This window comes from Dermacentor andersoni, chromosome 10 (genome assembly GCF_023375885.2).
Source record: "Dermacentor andersoni chromosome 10, qqDerAnde1_hic_scaffold, whole genome shotgun sequence".
In the NCBI taxonomy this organism is placed as follows: Eukaryota; Metazoa; Arthropoda; class Arachnida; order Ixodida; family Ixodidae; genus Dermacentor; species Dermacentor andersoni.
In genome coordinates this window covers 52,033,379-52,038,823 of record NC_092823.1, presented here as the reverse complement: position 1 = coordinate 52,038,823, position 5,445 = coordinate 52,033,379, and the positions used below count along the sequence as shown (strand labels likewise).

General features: G+C 45.3%; 1 pseudogene; it reads left to right on the top strand.

The window, feature by feature from the left end:
• The first annotated feature begins 3,031 nt into the window (after positions 1 to 3,031).
• On the top strand, positions 3,032 to 3,211 carry LOC126546386 (U2 spliceosomal RNA; annotated as a pseudogene).
• Positions 3,212 to 5,445: the final 2,234 nt, after the last annotated feature.

The window sequence follows — 5,445 nt, the reverse complement described above, 5'->3', positions numbered from 1 at the left end:
ACTGATGGTATACTTCGTACTAACATATACAGTAAAAAAATCTTACATACCTTCTCTTTAGAGGACATTGTAAAATACCGTTCCAAGTACATGTAGGCGATGGCTTTGTCCATAAGGCCATCACGACCAATAAGTTTCTTTACACAGGTATCTGCATCAAGTTGGACTGGTATTCCTGGTTTGAGTGTTTTTTTGAGAAACTCGTTAAGTTTCTTGCGAACATTACAAATTAGTCCGTCAGCTATTTCACGAACAATAGACCAACCGACGAAATTGTGAAAGTTTCGTCTGAAAACAAATAAACAAGCCGGGCTATTGGAAGTCCACCTAGTTCCGCCGTTTGTTTGCCTAACTGACACTACTACTCAAGTTTCATCGTATTTTTGTTGTGTGTAAGATATAGCAGAGTACGTTCTAATAAATGAACCAGTGAACTAGTTACCGTTAGTCAGGAATTTTTGGTGTAGGAACGATGCATTGTGAGATTTGATTTGCTGTGGTTAGCAACAGCAGACGTGGTTTATGCTCCGATTAAAAATTTCACGACACTAGTTTACTAAAAACTGAAACGGCACGAGCATGAACACATGCAGTGGAACATAAGTTTAAATATTGTTCACCATTCACCGGGAAACATGTGTGGCCTCATTGTATACTAGTTGCTAGTACAATTTTCGGATGTCATATCAAACTTGCTATATACAGCGAACGTTGCTGACAGTAAAATCAGTTAAATCACTTTATTCTTTAGTGGGTTTCATTACCAAGGGCACCAGAGTATCTTTCTTCCACTTTGGAATTCTTTATTTTTGTGTTAGCTGTATTATTTAATAAATCCGGTGTCGATGTCTCCTATGTTTTCTTGGCTATAAATATGTTTCCTTAGCCCTTTCAGTGTCATTTTTTTCAGATAATCAAGAGCAACACAACGGTTTATTTTCGGTTATTGATAACGGCAAAAAATGACGCGCATGAATGGCAAGTGCACTCTTTGAGCACTATAAGGTAAAGCTAATCCAGACATTTTCTATTGCATTTTTGTAATCCTCACTTCAGGATTAGTCAAGCGTTTGTGGGGCCACGCCCGCTTTGCCTACCTATCACGCCACATCACGAAAGCCACAAAAGTCCCCATCCGATACGACGTGTGCACGCTCAATTATCTGTGATTTGACAGAACAGAAGAAAGATAATTTCGTATATTCCACGCCTTTTTCGCCATTGCCCCACCGTTACTGGCAAAATTATTTTGGGCTGCACCCACATCGCCTGTCTGTCAGGCAGCGTCACAGAACATGGAAAACTCACCACGTCGAAGTGACGTGTGCGAACTAACGATGCATTATTGTGCCAAACGAAACTGATCTTAAAGCGAAAGCTTCAGTGGCCGCAAACTGGCGATTTCGCCGTGGCGGTGCTCCGAGGAGGCACACGACGTCACAACACGCGCCTCGCCGCGGATATTTCTCTCTCTCTCGCTCCCTAGTCACTACTGCGCATGCGCCACTAACAGCACTGAGCCTTAGGTGTTCCGCCGCTGGACAGAGCCGTGCCTTTCCGCCACTGCCGTTTGGCATGACGTCACACCGCGTTCCTCGTCGTTGCGCTCGCCTCCGCTCGCTTCGCCAGCTGGGTCCCATGCCTGATTACATGTCGGAGGATTGAAAAGGAGAGCTCGCGTGCGCTGCAGCCACAGTTGAGCCCGCAGTATGGACGGCGACAATTCTGATAAGCAGGAGGAGGCCTGGAATCGACATCGGAACGAGATGAAGAGGGAACGAATCGCCCAGGAAAAAGACGAACAGCGCGCCGAACCACTGGCTAAACGCCGCAACATGGTGTTACGAACGGCCTGCACGGGTACCGACCTACAAAATTTTCCCAGCCACCCGCAGATGCGAGGGTGGCGAGTTTTCCAGAAGCGACCGTGGAAGCCTTCCCCACCTTCTGCGGCGAGTCGTTTTGTAGGGACAACGGTGTGCCGCATCGACACCCCCTCGGCGCAGCTACGAATAAACGCGGTCGGCGGACCAAGTATTGTTCGTGGATTCGCCGTGGCCGCCACGGGCTGTTTGAAGCAGGGGAGACCCTGGAAGATATATTGCGCTGCCAACTCACGCAGCTTAGAAGTCATGGACAGACCCGGCGGCTGTTGTCTGCGGAGTAAACACTGGGATGAAGAGGCGCCTGCTCGGGTCAAGCACCGTGTCTGCGAGGACCCACTCTCCTCGGCATGTTCAGTGAAACCTGTGCGGAAGCTGATCCGTATCGCTGTGCAAAGTCATATTCGGTGAGGATCTTTTTTAGCGGCATTTTTACCCATACGTTGCACGCCGCCAAGATTTTCGAACAGCCTGAGCAAGTTAAGCCAAGGGAAGCGAACCAATAACGAACGGTGGTTCCACTTTCTTCATCCAGTTATCTATTTTCTCTTTGTTAGTTGGGCCCCACCGAAACTAGCTCCAGTTCTGCGCGCTCTTCGCCTATTTTTAGCCAATTGGATAAGAAAAACCAGTCAAAGTAGGTATTGCCGTTCGCTTTGAAATCAAACAAATGTGACCTCTCGTAAACGGGGAGAGCGCTTCATTGGTGTGTGCAAAGAACGGTACGGGTCAACAGCCCCAAGCTTGCGTCCGCAGTTGCGTAAATATGACATCACGAGATTGGAATAAGAACTTATTAGAATAGTTGTATGTCATAGCGTCCTTAGTATTGTCCTCACATTCTTATCTTTATTTTCCATCTGCTACTTAGTTTCGATCTGACGCCCACGTTCCCTTGGTAGCGCCAACGTGTCATGGTTAAAAATCGAGCCACTCCATTCTGTGAAGGTGGATGACCAGCGAAGCTGTTTAGCATACGACACAGAGGTGACACAATACTTTGAACATAAGTACGGACTCATTTACCGTGATTTTTATACATGCTCGCGCGGATAACGACACTTCCACCACGGGAGAACTGAGGAAAAGGAAAGGAGATATGCAAGCGCTTGGAACGCCGACAAAGCGAGTGTGGTGCTCACGTAGACATGGCCGACGCTGGTCAAAGAGTAGTATCTATTCCTATCAGCTTAATATCTGGCCCGATTCGTACTTGGACCCAAAATAATAAACTTCTTTTTGCAAGTTGGCGGAGTGCTTGAAGACTGATTCACCTCCGCAGCGGGTCAGCCCGGTATTGCGCTATCTTCGAGATCGGCCCACGGTTTTTCGTTTACAGACATCGATCCGCTGGAAACTAGCCATATGCAGTCTCGCTGTAATAAAGAAAAGCCTGCTATAAACGTACTACAGATAGTAGAAACACGCATGAGTGGTCGTGGCTCTACGGCGAGAACCTTTGAACGGAGAATCGCCGTGGTAGCTGTGAACAAAGTCCGGCACCCACCCCTCCGACCGGTGGATGCACGCTCTTTACGGCGCAACCACGCCCTCGAATCGACGCGTTCCGCAGCGTGCTAACAGAGACTGAGCAAGTTCAGATACGTGAGAAAATATGCTTCTCAAAATGTACAACGGATGGCGGAAATGCCTGGGAGCTGGCCCAATTTCTGTTGCTGCTTACTATAAATAGCCACTACATTTTAAACCTTTAGTTGAGAAATAAAAACGCTTAATTGTGCAAAAAATGTGAATTATTATAAGGAATATTGCATCACAAATGTATGCACAGCACGTCTTCAGCAGCACTGCTGTGAGAGCCTCATGTGTAAAGTCCTTCTGCTTTTAACAGTGGTGATTATATTCCAAATTTGTTTTTCGCACGACTGGCTTGAGAAAAATCGATTAATTGTTTGATTTTTCTATTTTGCATACCCTGTGCATGGTGCGTTCACGACGTAGCGTGTATATTTCGCAACGTACACGAAGTACGAAGTAAAGGCTTCGCTAATTTTATTTACCCATACAGTTGGCCTGTCGGCCGTTACAAGGTGGGACAAAAGCAGCACTTAAACGATTGGTAAAATACGTGATAATCCAATAATACATAAAGCACAAAAAAAAAAACAAGTCAATAGCAGTATTTTGGCAATTAGTGCAGTACATCAATAAGGCAGTACATGAAGAGGCGAACATAAGCGGACAAAAAAAGATACATAAACGAAATATTCTGCACCTTCTCCGACCAATAATAAACGACTCCAAATGTAGTGTTAACAAACGAGCTCATACAACCCCCCTCCCCATAAATAAAAAACGAAAAAGAAACGGGGAGCACATATACGTGCGTGCATCTTCCAATGTATCTTTAAGGCTTTCTCAAATTCTTTTGCACTGATACTTTCTCGCGTTAACACCGGTAATTCATTCCATTCCTTAAAAGTACTTGGGAAGAAGGAAAATGCGTAAGCACTAATGTGCATCTGAGGTATTTGAAAAGTATTATATTTGCTTTTTTGTAGCGTTCTACCTTGCCGTGCTATCAAATAGTGTTCACTACTGATGTTGAATGTGTTTTTACTGAGAATAAAAAAGAACTTTAACCGAGCTATGCGCCGGCGTTCAGAGACCGTAGGCAAGTTCAACAAACCGAGTATTTCGGAGACAGAATCTCTGCGAGAGTAACGTGATAGAATAAACCTTGCTGCTGGACGTTGAATTCTTTCCAGTCTCTCAATTATCCCTGTCTGATAAAGGTCCCAGATTATGCTGCCATATTCTAGCGTGGGTCGAACTTACGTTAAATAAGCTGACATTTTACTGACTGTGAAACTGACAGCACCCGCCGTGGTTGCTCAGTGACTATGGTGTTAGGCGGCTGAGCACGAGGTCGCGGGATCAAATCCCGGGCACGGCGGCCGCATTTTGATGGGGGCGAAATGCGAAAACACCCGTGTACTTAGGTTTAGGTGCACGTTAAAGAACCCCAGGTGGTCGAAATTTCCGGAGTCCTCCACTACGGCTTGCCTCATAATCAGAAAGTGGTTTTGGCACGTAAAACCCTATAATTACTAACTGACAGCTTATTTACCGTACGTTCGTGTTAACAGTAACGCTCAGAGCAATTCGCGGTACAGCATTGTAATCGTTGTTCCCATTGAAAGCCCTCAAATTTGTTTTCCACGTCCCAATTGAATTTCGATTTGAATGGCTTATTTTATTTTTAAAACAGCGCTGTTTGGTAAAGTAAATCAATGTATCGAGTTGTTCGCGATACTATTTCTTTCTTCCAGCAAGCGCCACATTTTGACGGTGTTGTTTTATTTCGTTAAATTGTTTTTGTTCTTAGCCGACCATAATCGCTGTGTAAGCCATTGTTATAATGGAAGGTAACTCGAGTTACCATCTTCTATACTGCAACACTTAACGCGCCTTCGAGAGATGTGGAGCAAAGCAATAATTTGGCTCTGTCGATGCAGCTGCGTATACATCTTACCACGTTTCGTTTCCTAGGGAGCTTAAACTTTTTTCATAGTCGTAATATATGTGCGTGCCAACCGGT